The sequence below is a fragment of the Scyliorhinus torazame genome, chromosome 15, assembly GCF_047496885.1.
Source record: "Scyliorhinus torazame isolate Kashiwa2021f chromosome 15, sScyTor2.1, whole genome shotgun sequence".
In the NCBI taxonomy this organism is placed as follows: Eukaryota; Metazoa; Chordata; class Chondrichthyes; order Carcharhiniformes; family Scyliorhinidae; genus Scyliorhinus; species Scyliorhinus torazame.
Window position 1 is genome coordinate 148,958,928 of NC_092721.1, and position 12,499 is coordinate 148,971,426.

General features: G+C 51.2%; 1 protein-coding gene across 6 annotated transcripts in view; it reads left to right on the forward strand.

Moving 5' to 3' along the window:
- The window catches only part of LOC140391890 (actin-binding protein WASF3-like), a 203,880-nt gene that overhangs the window by 60,409 nt on the left and 130,972 nt on the right, over positions 1-12,499 (forward strand). For all 6 annotated transcript variants that reach the window (XM_072476914.1, XM_072476911.1, XM_072476915.1 and 3 more), the window contains one exon: positions 9,383-9,457. The gene's annotated coding sequence lies outside the window, so the exon portion shown is untranslated. The remainder of the gene's footprint in view (positions 1-9,382; positions 9,458-12,499) is intronic.

Below are 12,499 nucleotides of genomic sequence, written 5' to 3' on the forward strand. Positions count from 1 at the left end.
GGAATGCATTCAGGTATATGCAACTGAGGGCTTTTGCGAGGCAACAGATGAGGGAATTCCCGCAGCTCCTGACACAAGAGGTGCAGGACAGAGTGATCTCAAAGACATGGGTTGGGGATGGTAAGGTGTCAGATATATATAGGGAAATGAGGGACGAAGGGGAGACTATGGTAGATGAACTAAAAGGGAAATGGGAAGAAGAGCTGGGGGAGGAGATCGAGGAGGGGCTGTGGGCAGATGCCCTGAGGAGGGGCTGTGGGCAGATGCCCTAAGCAGGGTAAACTCGTCGTCCTCGTGTGCCAGGCTAAGCCTGATTCAGTTTAAGGTATTACACAGGGCGCATATGACTGGAGCACGGCTCAGTAAATTTTTTGGGGTGGAGGATAGGTGTGCGAGGTGCTCGAGAAGCCCAGCGAATCATACCCATATGTTTTGGTCATGCCCGGCACTACAGGGGTTTTGGATGGGGGTGACAAAGGTGCTTTCAAAAGTAGTGGGGGTCCGGGTCGAACCAAGCTGGGGGTTGGCTATATTTGGGGTTGCACAAGAGCCGGGAGTGCAGGAGGCGAGAGAGGCCGATGTTTTGGCCTTTGCGTCCCTAGTAGCCCGGCGCAGGATATTGTTAATGTGGAAAGAAGCTGGGCCCCCGGGGGTGGAGACTTGGATAAATGACATGGCGGGGTTTATAAAGCTAGAGCGGATTAAGTTCGTCCTAAGGGGGTCGGCTCAAGGGTTCACCAGGCGGTGGCAACCGTTCGTCGAATGCCTCGCAGAAAGATAGATGGAATGGGAAAAAAGAAGGCAGCAGCAGCAGCCCTGGATCGGGGGGGGGGGGAGGGGGAGGGGGTGGGTGGGGAGGGGAGGGTGGGGAGGGGGGGTGGGGAGGGTGGGGGGTTGGGGGGGTGGGGAGGGTGGGGGGTTGGGGGGGAGGGGGGTGGGGAGGGGGGAGGGGGGGTGGGGAGGGAATGGGCGGGTGGGGGTGGGGGTGGGGAGGGGGGATGGGTGGGGGTGGGGAGGGGGGGAGGAAACAGAAGGACTCTCAGGGTTGTTAATATATACTGTATAATATGTATAGGTCGTTGCGACAGATAATTATATATTGGACTGTTAAATTATATTTTTAGAGAGTGTTACTTGTGATAAGGCAGTTGCCAATTAGGGTTAGTTTTCATTTTTGTTATTTATTATTTATTCATTTTTTGTTTATAAAATAGGTCATTGTTATTTGTGTTGTTATAATATTGTGTAAAGGATGCACAACGTACTGTGTTGGTTGACCAAAAATTTTCAATAAAATATTTTTTTAAAAAAAAGAAAAGAATGTTTAGGCTCTTGGATGGTAAGCAGGGATCAGGTGAAGGGGCAGGTGTTACACCTTCTGTGATTGCATGGGAAGAGGGTCAAATCCCTCTATCCCTCCATGCAATTCTATACAGTGCATGTTGGATATGTTGCGGAAACTAGCAAAAAAGCTGTGGTCCACAGAACACCAAATAGAATTTGAGAGATTGAAGGCCACATTAATGGGTGATTCAGTGATGGCTGCCCCGGACTTTTCAGATGCAAGTGACATAGGGGTAGGGGCAGTGCTACTACCCTTCAGAACTTTGAAGTATATGTCCGACATGACAACAAATAAAGCTAAGTTTATACGGACCGCAATCTGCTTGTTTTTATCGAAAAGTTTAAAACCTGGAAAGCAAGATTATTCTGTTGGAGTTGTTTATTACAACAGTATAATGTTAAAATTATACACATCCCTAGAAAGAATAATGTTTTCGTGGATGCTTTGTCATGGCTTTAAGAGCTGACTAGTTCTTATGGTTGGGGCTGGTTTAGCACAGAGCTAAATAGCTGGCTTTTAAAGCAGACCAAGACAGGCCAGCAGCACGGTTCAATTCCCGTACCAGCCTCCCCGAACAGGCGCCGGAATGTGGCGACTAGGGGCTTTTCACAGTAACTTCATTTGAAGCCTACTTGTGACAATACGCAATTTTCATTTTCATTTCATTTCAATGTAGAGATTAAGAACGTAACTTGTATAATGGGGATAGATGGATGGATAGATATGTGCTTGTGATTTATGTCTTGCATACCTCACCTGATGTTTCATTCCTTTTCGGGAGGGAGGTATCTGAGGGTCCTTCCTGTTGATTACTTTATTTTTGCCGTTATCACTTTGGTCCATGGATGATTAATGGACATGTATCTTTAAGTCAAGCAGCAGAGAGAATGCAGAATTCAAAATAAAAAGTAATTGTGTTTAAATTTACAAACCTGGTGATTGTAATTATTGGGCAGCCAAGGGCCCAAGACTTTGGGTATTTTTCTAAGAATTATTGGTTAATCCAGTTGGGTTCCAACTTCGGTCAAGGGGGTTTGGAATTGACCTCCCCCGATCCCAGGGTGTCATAACACACAAAAGTGCGGAATAAAAACTAGTATGCGGTCCTAGCAGAACTCAGACTCTTTAGCACCAAAGAGATGGAGTAGATTGGGTTCGATTGATTGGCAGATGGCCAATGAATAGGCCAACAGGCCGTATTCTGCCTGGTAACAGGTGGTGATTGGATCCCGCCTGAGTGGGATGATTTCCAGAGGCTTCTGGTACTTTCTCACAAATTATTGGTTCATTCAATTAAGTTGCAATTCCAGGTCAAGGGGGCTTGGAATTGACCCCCATCCCAGGGTGTCGTAAAACAAAAATGTGCAGAATAAATACCACACTATTTCCCAGTGAGAGGAGAAGAAATGCCAGCAGAAAAGTCACCTTTGGTTCCTTTCTATGCTTCTCTGTCTTTAGTAACTAAATAGCTTTGTTTTGTAAGGGCCACGAAGAATGCAGCACGAGTTTTAAGGATACAAAGTAATAACGTTTATTTACTATAATAATATATACGTAACGGTAGCAGTAACTTCCCTTGCTACCTTCTCCGTCCTGCTGGTTCCTGAACTGGCCAGCTTATTTATACTAGGAGTTTCTCCGCCCCCCTCATTGGGGAAGTTCATACTCCCATAGGATTGTGGGATAGTCATTAGTCCCCAGCCAATCGTAAGTAGGCAGGTTATAACATCCCTCCCCCCAAAGTCCAAGGAATCCACCGAAGACCCTGGCGAAGGAAGGCGTCAAACTCGTTTGGCCGCAGGCCGGACACCATTTGCACGCGGCGCTGGATCAGGCGGCGTGTAACGAGACGGAGACCGGCGCATCCGTGATGAACGGCGCAGTTGTACATCCACTGCCTGTGGACCTGAGGATTCCCCCTCTGATTCATCCTGTGTCTCCATCTCGGAGTCAGAGTCTGCTGCCTCCGTCATGTCAGCGTCTCTATCTCCATTCGGTCCCGTAACGACCTGCGCAGGCTTCGAGTGAGGCACCAGTGGAAGATTTTGAGGACTACCTTCCCTTGTCTCTGGTCTTTGCGGCTGTTGAAATGAGCTCCGGGGGAGGGGAATCTTTTGAGGGGATGATCTTCTGGACCGGACGTGGTCTACATGTTTTCGCTGGAGACGACCCTGGGCTTGCACTTGGTAAGATATTGGGCCCGTTTGGCGAAAGATTACACCAGGAACCCATTGGGCACCACCAGCAAAATTCCGCACGAATACTGGGTCACCGGGCGCAAACTGCCGAATCGGACGATGCCGAGACAATCCCTGTCCCTGCCTTTCTTGTGTGCGGCGTACTTTTGCGCCAATGTCCGGGAAGACCATACTAAGGCGGGTGCGAAGTCTTCGGCCCATTAGGAGTTCTGTGGGAGCTACCCCAGTCACTGCATGGGGGGTGGTCCTGTACGTAAACAAAAAGCGAGCCAGTCTCGTATCCATTGATCCGGAAGACTGCTTCTTTAGGCCTCTTTTGAATGTTTGCACTGCACGCTCTGCCAACCCATTTGAAGCCGGGTGGTAAGGGGCAGTGCGGATATGGCGGATGCCGTTCATCTTTGTAAACCTAGCAAACTCCTCACTCGTGAATGGAGTGCCATTATCCGTGACCAGCACCTCGGGGCGGCCATGCGTACTAAATGATAAACGCATCTTTTCAATTGTTGCGCAGGACGTTGTCCCCTGCATCTTATGCACCTCCAGCCATTTGGACTGGGCGTCTAAATTAGTAGAAGGAACATGGATCCCTGAAAAGGGCCTGCGAAATCTGCATGTAAGCGTGCCCAAGGCCGCCCTGGCCATTCCCAGTGATGTAGGGGCGAGGCGGCGGAAGCTTCTGATGCTCCTGGCAAATGGAGCAGTTTTGGGCCACCTTCTCAATGTCGGTGTCGAGGCCTGGCCACCAGACATAACTCCAGGCCAACGTTTTCATCTTGGTCACGCCCGGATGCCCATTGTGCAAGTCTGATAATATCAGCTCCTGGCCTTTTTCCGGGACAATCACACGCGTCCCCCACAAGAGGATGCCGTCTTCCACGCTGAACTCTGACAGCTTGGAGGAAAATGCCCGCAACTCGCCTGGGAGCTGTCTATGCTGCCCACCGTACAGGACTATGTGCCGAACCTTTGACAAGACTGGCTCCGTCTGGGTCCACTCACGGATCTGTGATGCCGTGACAGGCAAGGTGTCCATAAAATTTAGGGTTGCAACCACCTCACTGGTCGTGGGGGTCGACATGGGGCCGGTCGATAAAGGCAATCGGCTCAGTGCGTCGACATTTGCTATCTGCGTACCTGGTTTGTGCTCCAGAGAATACTCATATGCAGCAAGCAACAAAGCCCAGCGCTGGATCCGTGCAGAAGCAATGGGCGGTATTGGCTTATCCTCTCTGAAGAGTCCCAGCAGGGGCTTATGATCAGTCACGATAGTGAAATGGCGGCCGTACACATACTGGTGGAAACGTTTCACCGCGAAAACCACTGCCAGGCCCCCCTCCTCGATCTGCGCGTACTTTTTCTCCGCTGCAGTCAATGTGCGGGAGGCGAAAGGTATCGGTCACTCGGCCCCGTTCTCCATCTTGTGGGACAGGACAGCCCCAATACCCTACGGGGATGCATCACATGTGACGAGCAAAGGCTTTCCCGGATCATAGTGGGTTAGTAACCCAGACAACGACAATTGTTGCTTTACCCGCCGGAAAGCGGTTTCTTGCGGCTGGCCCCAAACCCAGGTGTGATTTTTCTTTAGCAGCAGGTGCAAGGGGGCCAGCGTAGTTGCCAGATTGGGGAGGAACTTCCCGTAATAGTTTACGAGACCGAGAAAAGAACAAAGATGCGAAGTGTCAGTCGGGGTGGGGGCATGTTGAATTGCACGCACCTTCTCTGCGACGGGGTGCAGACCCTCGCGGTCCACCCGATAACCTAGGTAGACTACTTCTTTTGCCTGAAATACGCACTTTGTGTGACGTAAACGGACTCCAGCCTCCGAAAGGCGTCTAAGGACAGCCTCCAGATTTTCCAAATGCTTTTGCTCCGACGTCCCTGTAATCAACACGTCATCTAGGTAGACAGCCACACGTGGTAAACCTCTCAAAATGCCCTCCATAACACGTTGAAAAATTGCGCAGGCAGAGGATACTCCAAAGGGCAACCGTGTATATTCATACAGGCCCCGGTGTGTGTTAATTGTTACATATGGTCGGGAGGCAGGGTCCAGCTCCAACTGCAGGTAGGCGTGACTCATATCTAATTTTGTGAATGAGAGTCCACCTGCAAGTTTCGCGTAGAGATCCTCTATGCGAGGCATTGGGTATCGGTCGAGTCGGGAAACTGTATTCACTAAGTTTATAGTCGCCACACAAGCGAACTGTGGCATCTGGCTTCATTACTGGTACAATTGGTGCTGCCCAGTCAGCAAAACGGACGGGCCTGATAATACCCAAACTCTCCAGACGAGTGAGCTCCCCTTCTACCTTCTCGAGCAAAGCGTAAGGCACTGGGCGCGCCCGGAAATAGCGCGGCGTGGCTCCTGGTTCAACTTGGATACGGGCTACGGCCCCTTTTATTTTCCCCAAACCAGGCTGGAATACCTCTGGGTATCGTCCTAGCACCTCAGTCAACCCTCCAGAAACTGTTTGGAGGATGTGCTGCCATTGCAACCGCAAATGGCGCAACCAGTCCCGACCCAACAGGCTGGGCCCATGGCCACGCACTACGATAAGTGGGAAGCGCCCCTCCTGGCGTCCATAGACAACAGGGGTCATTGTAGTTCCTGCAATGTCCAGTGGTTGCCCCGTGTAGGTGGCCAACCTGACCTGTGAGTCAGTTAATGTAAGGGTCTGTATACCCTGCTTGATGCGGTCGAATGTCCTCTGGGCGATCACGGAGACCGCTGCGCCAGTATCCAACTCTATCTCCAGCGGGTGGCCATTGACCCGTACTGTCACCTTAATGGGGGCCACACGGGGAGCTGCCACACAATGCAACTGCAGGCAGTCGTCCTCCGTCTCCACGTCCTCCGGAGTGGTCGCCGCAAGTTCATCCACATGGAAGGTACGGCTCCTGGGCTGGTCCCAGTTTCGGTCGGAACGACGGCGCCTCTGGCGTCCCCAGGACCGCCGTCCGCGACGGGGTCGGCGCCTACAAGTCTGACACGGACATGGCTCCTCATCCATTGGCTCTGGAGAAGGCTCCCTTCGGGGAGGAATGTCCGATGGCCACTGGCGTCGGTCCGGTCGTTGCCTCGCCCAAGGTACCGCAGAAGTGCGGGCGGACGTTTTTGGGCGGAAAGGGTTGCGCCCCAAGGCATGCACTTCCATTCCCTGTAGCTCCTGTACTCCTTGTTCTGCGCTCTCTCGGGACAAGACTATTTGTATTGCCTGTTGAAAAGTCAATGTTGGCTCCGCTAACAACTTTCTCTGGGTTGCTGCATTGTTAATACCGCAAACCAAACGGTCGCGTAACATTTCTGACAAGGTCTCACCATAGTCACAGTATTCTGCAATCCCGCGTAGCCTGGATAAAAAATCGGCAAGGGATTCTCCAGGGGTCCTCTCAGCGGTATTTAACCGGTAACGCTGGACTATCGTGGACGGGGTTGGGTTAAAGTGTTGCCCCACTATATTCACAAGTTCGTCAAACGTTTTGGTGTCCGGCGCAGCTGGGTACGTAAGGCTCCTAATCACCCCAAACGTATGCGGCCCGCAGGCGGTGAGCAATATGACCACCTGGCGCTCGTTTTCAGTGCTATTGTTTGCCCGGAAATAGTAACGCATCCGTTGTGTGTACTGGTTCCAGCTTTCCAGCGCAGCATCAAAAACATCCAAACGTCCGGACAGAGGCATGGTAGAATAGAAAACAACTTCCAACCTGTATCCAACAAAAATCCAGGGAGGTGGCTTCAGCAGTGTAGACAGCTATTCACTTTTACCTTCGTCGCCAGTTTTGTAAGGGCCACGAAGAATCCAGCACGAGTTTTAAGGATACAAAGTAATAACGTTTATTTACTATAATAATATATACATAACAGTAGCAGTAACTTCCCTTGCTACCTTCTCCTTCCTGCTGGTTCCAGAACTGGCCAGCTTATTTATACTAGGAGTTTCTCCGCCCCCCTCACTGGGGAAGTTCATACTCCCATAGGATTGTGGGATAGTCATTAGTCCCCAGCCAATCGTAAGTAGGCAGGTTATAACACTTTGACAAAGTTTGAAAGTTTGCCTGAGTTATGACCGAGATGGGAGGAGTGCACTGTCTGTCTCTAGTTCCACTACTCCACGGTCACAATATAGATTTAAATTATTTCTCTAGCTAGCTATGCCAATGCTTTACCAATGAATCTCAGAATGACCTCTGTGCCCAGGTTCCTTCAATAAACAACAAAATAATTATAAAACTAGACTCGTCACGTTGAGGGCTATCACACACTTTCTCCCATTCACTCTGTCTGTCTGTCTCTCTCACCACAAAAAAGAGGAATTCTGTCAAAAGGTTAAAAGTCAATCGTTTAAAGGCAAAGAATAGATGATTGAGTCCTTGAAATGGTGTCCTGGTGATACAGTTGGTGTCACTGCAGTGGTCTGCGAAACAATCAATGACTTTTGGACTACTTACCAGGTGAACTTCGCAGAAAACATGTAGTCAGTTGAGCGACTTTGGAGCAACCTGCATTCACCTTTTGCTTTGGACTAGGTCTGGAACTACAGGAGCTGTTGTCTTCTTTACCCAAGTTGTTGATCCTTCTTGTTTTCTCCCCAAAGCCAAAACCAGCCTACCAGCTTTGAAAAGGTTTTCCGGTCAGGGTTCTTTTTTCCAAAGCCATTAACCACCATTTGCCCCTTTTGTAAACAGTCCACCAGAGTCGAGAGGTTTCCAGCTTCTTCAAAATGCTTAATTACATTTTCTTGTAAAATGCTGTATTTTCGAGTAACAGCAGGAACCAGAGTCGTTGGATTAACCTTTAAGGGACAGTGTTTTAAAAAAAAAAACCACACTCTTCCAGAATGTTCTCAGTCCTTGAGAATGAATCATTTTCTGTGACTAAAGCATTTATGACACCTGTTAGTCATATGAGTTGAGGAATGACATACATGTAGCATATGGACCAAGAGGTAGAAAATGCATAAAATCTGTAAAACCGTGATGGGGTGCACTTTATTAACTTTTGAATGAATGCATAATTGCTGGTGATTAAAGACTTGCCATTTACCACCACAAGAACATCCACTGATTTAATAATTAGTTGAAGGTTATTAATTAATTTGTTTAGGACAAAAGTCTTAATTCAATAATACTTATAAATGTTAACTTGTGCAAGCCCTCTTCCTCTTTTATGAATATTGTAGGAGTTGTTTATCATTAGAGTTTTAAATTCCCAGCTCTCTGTCATGACATGTCACAGTGGTTAGCACTACTGCCTTACAGCTCTAGGGACCCAGGTTCAATTCCGGCCTCGGGTGACTGTGTGGAGTTTGCATTTTTTCACCCCGTGTCTGCGTTGGTTTCCTCCGGGTGCTCCAGTTTCCTCCCACAGTCCAAAGATGTGAAGATTCGGTGGATTGGCCATGCTAAATTTCCCCCTTAGTGTCCAAAAGGTTAGGTGGCGTTACTGAGTTATGGGGATAGGGTGGGGAGGCCTTCACTTAAGTAGGATGCTCTTTCCAAGAGCCGGTGCAGACTTGGTGGGCTGAATGGTCTCTGCACTGTATGGATTCTATGACAACATAACTTGTACACAACAGTTAATCTGTCTTGCAATGAGCAATGCGACAGGAGATCCACTGCTGTGACTATAAACAAAACTTAGATTTGTATAATGCATTATTATCACAACCCTCAAACATGTCAAAATGCTCCTTTTTGTTGAAATGCAGTAATTGTTGCTTTGTAGGGCAGTATGGTAGCCATTTCTGTTTATATATTTATTCAGTTATTTAAGTATGGTGACTTTACAGCTTTATTTGTCAAATTGTTCATTAACAGATGTTTTACTTTCCAGGCAAGCTTGTTTCAGCTATGGAAGGTACCACTGGCTAGGTATGATCAGACATTACAGTGAGAGCAGGATAAACCGGTTAGTAGCTCTCTTTTCGATAACACTTTAATCTGCCAGCCATTAATTGTAGGCAATTAAATGATGACTGCATGATTAAGTTCATGGGCGGGATTCTCTGTGGGCTGGCACCGAAATTGGGAAAGGTGATTGGGTGGTGAATTGGTCAGGAAGCCAAAATCATGGCGGGTGCTGGCCGCATGCCAATTTTTAGTGCTCCGGAGCCTTGACAGCGGTGTCAATGCATTCTACTCCGCATGTACAGTAAATGCAGCTAGCATAGCAGGCCTGACCCGGTATTCTCCGGGGCTTCCACAGGGGGAATTCCTGACAATGAGTGTTTTAAAAAATCCAAAAACTGGCACCGTGGCTGGCGAGGGGGAGAGAGGAGGTAAGACACATAGAGGCTGCCGGTCCAGCCGCTGGCAGGGCTGGGGAGGAGGGGAAGCGAAGGGTGACGGGAGTGACCAGGGAATGAACCGTGGGCCCGGGGTAACCCCCCACGGGACCGAGGTGTCCAGGTGTGGTCCGCCATTGCTGTGTCCTGCTAGGCAGCCATCTTGCTGTGCACCCTGCTGATCGGCCACTGTTATCTGTGGTTGTGCAGAGTGATATTGTCCGCATGGGTGACGCCACCCCACTAATCCCCACCCAAACTGGCCGCCACCTGTCGGCGCGGCAGCATGCAGCCACCCAAGGGCAACTTCCACAGGAGGGCGCTGGATGAGGGTTGTGGCGTGTACCACTGGCATGGATAGTGGCAGCCAATGGTACTCTTGGCAGCAGGGACAGGCGCCAGAGCCAGAGGTGCCCATGGTGCCAGGCACTGACAGGGCCAGGGGTGCGGTGGGCAGAGTGCGGGGGGCAGCAGCTGGGGGCGGATGTGGGGAGGGGGGAGGTGGACATGCAGGGGCCGGGGATGTAGTGCAGACCGGGGCCACCGTGTAGCCCGGTGGATCTGGTTGCGCATGGAGGTACGCACCATGCTAACATGTCCGCCTTTCACCCCCTGCAGACAATGAACTTTGGAATTCAACCAGGAATGGTGGCCGTCTTTCTCGTTGCCGCAGCCATTGGGGGGGGGGGATGCACTGACCTGCATGAGCTGGAGCTACTCTAGGAGGAACCTGCAGCAGCGGAGCCTGCGAGGCAGCTGGTGAGGATGGGGAGCCGGCATCACAACAGGCGGAGGAGGAGGTGCAAAGGAGGCGCTGCGTCAGGCCTCGTGTGTACTTGAAGTGCCTGTCATTCGAGGACCTTATAAACTGGGCATGCTGCCGAAGAATCTGGCTGAGCAGGGGGACAGTGAGACATACCTGCCAGATCATGACGCAGCTGGCACACGGGAGAATGGGGGAGGACGTCCGGTCCTGGTGGCCGTAAAGGTGACAGCCGTCCTGAACTACTATGCCACCGGGTTCTTCCAGGTGACGAGTGGGGACCTGTCCGGAATTTCCCATCGCGGAGGCCCAATACGCCCAGTCGCCATAATATATCATTGTGGACCGAGCCCACCAAGATGCCTGGGCAATGGGGTTCACTATCATCTCTGAGATGCCTCAGGTCCAGGAGATGACCAATGGGACGCATGTCTCCCTACTAGCACCGGCCCATGACTCCGGTCTTCACAAACCAAAAGGTTTGTGAACGAGCAGCTGGTGCGTAACCATGAGCTGTGCATCATGCTCGTCTGCGCCTGATACCCAGGCACTGTCCATGACACCTTTATCCTGGCACACGTGACGGTTTCTGACCTCTTCGAAGGTGCCCCACCAACTATGGGGTTGGCTCCTGGGCGACAGGGGTCGTCACTGATGCCCAGGAGGCCACAGACTACAATGACGCCATGCAGCGTGATCAGGTGGTGCTATGACATCCTTAAGATGTGTTTCGGGTGCCTGGACCGCTCTGGGGGATGCTCCAGTATAGCGCTAGGAGGGTCTCCCACAAAGTGGTGGCCTGCTGCATCCTCCACAACATTGTGCAGCAGAGAGGTGACGTGCTGGAGGAGGGAGATAAATGCCAGTCCTCGTCCGATTGGAAGGATATGGTAGAGGGCGAGGATAGCCAGGCCCTGGAGCCTGGGTGGGCACGGGAACCTGCACAAGGAGTGTGCCAGGGCTGACGCGGGACGCACTCAACCCCATCCAGGTTCACTGACTAGGGGGCCTGGCCAGCGGCACAACATCCCATCCCCACAACCCCCTCAGTGATACCGACCTGCCTAACTATGGGGTGTGAGCTCTGGGTTGTCAGTAACAGTGGGTCTGGCTAATGGAATGGTGGATGATGACGAGCCGCTCTGGTCCACACCATTCGACAACATCTGACTCCTGCCCACGGTAGCACTTCCCTCTGTCCACCTGGGTGATTCCTGCATCTGAGCTGGCCATTCCATCACATGGTCCAATTGAATCACTGGGGCGGCAGAGGTGGGGACAGTGGGGGAGGGGAGTGAGATGAGGTGGGACAACGGAATGGTGAGCGTTGTCTGATCTGCGGCACCTGGGCCAAGCCCAACCCCAATGTACGCCCATCCAGCACTCCCTCAGCGTCCAGCCCACCCCTCACATACTTCTGACAGAGCATCGAGGTAGGTTGTAACGTTGTGCACCGATGTTTCATGTGAACAAATATACACCGGTTTGTGCCCTAGCCCCTAACGCTATACTGTACCCCTGACAGCTTAACTGGTGTGTACTTTTCTGGCCTTGCGGGCCCTAACTCTATGCCCAGATGGATCCCTGTGAACTGGGTCCCCTTTGGAGGCCGTTTTCTGGGGCATCGCAACCTGGATATGCCCAGCTGCTGTTCGGATGTCCTAGGTGTTGTGGTTCCGCCCTGTTCTGCCCACCAGATGCGCCCGGGGGGAGGGGGGTGGGGGGGGTACCACCTTCTGGGCCTGTACCACATCAGCCAGTAACTGGGCTACCTCCCTCTGAAACCTCCACTGCAGACATCACCTGTGTGCTGTTGACCTGGGTCGTCACCATCTCCCGCTCCTGCAGGGGGTTCTACCACTCGAACTGCACCGACACCCCCTACTGCAGTACCTGGCTCTAA